Consider the following 504-nt stretch of genomic DNA (forward strand, 5'->3'; position numbering starts at 1 on the left):
GGGCGGAGTTCAGAGAGGGGCGGGGCCAGGCTGGGTGGGAAAGGGAGGGACAGTGTCTCCGCTGCCTGGGTCCAGAAGACCTAACGATCAGAGCAGTAGGCTATAGATCTCTACACTTGGGGTCTATTTATAACAACACTGGAAGAGAAGTCGTCGAGGTCCCTCGGTGCACCTCCACAGTCACTGTCGAGAAAGCCCGGCTTGGCTTGGCCAAGCTAGCCAGACCCTGGGGCACCACACCTTTCCCCGGAGCCACCTTGGATCCTCACTAGCCTTTCACTCTTTTGCATGCCTGTCTCCGCAGACCTTATCCACTCCAAGGCATTTCTCCTTAATGTGCATAGCCCTCGGCCCTCCAAAGGTGAGGGGCATGTAGATTTTCACCCACAGACCTGTAGAGGGCATGCTAGTTACTGTGCCTCTTTGCTGTGTGCAAGCCCAGAACATGGTGACTATGCAACCACAGCCCATAGCTACAACTCAGCCCTTACCCTGAGAACAAAC

The sequence above is a fragment of the Desmodus rotundus genome, chromosome X (genome assembly GCF_022682495.2).
Source record: "Desmodus rotundus isolate HL8 chromosome X, HLdesRot8A.1, whole genome shotgun sequence".
Taxonomy (NCBI): domain Eukaryota; kingdom Metazoa; phylum Chordata; class Mammalia; order Chiroptera; family Phyllostomidae; genus Desmodus; species Desmodus rotundus.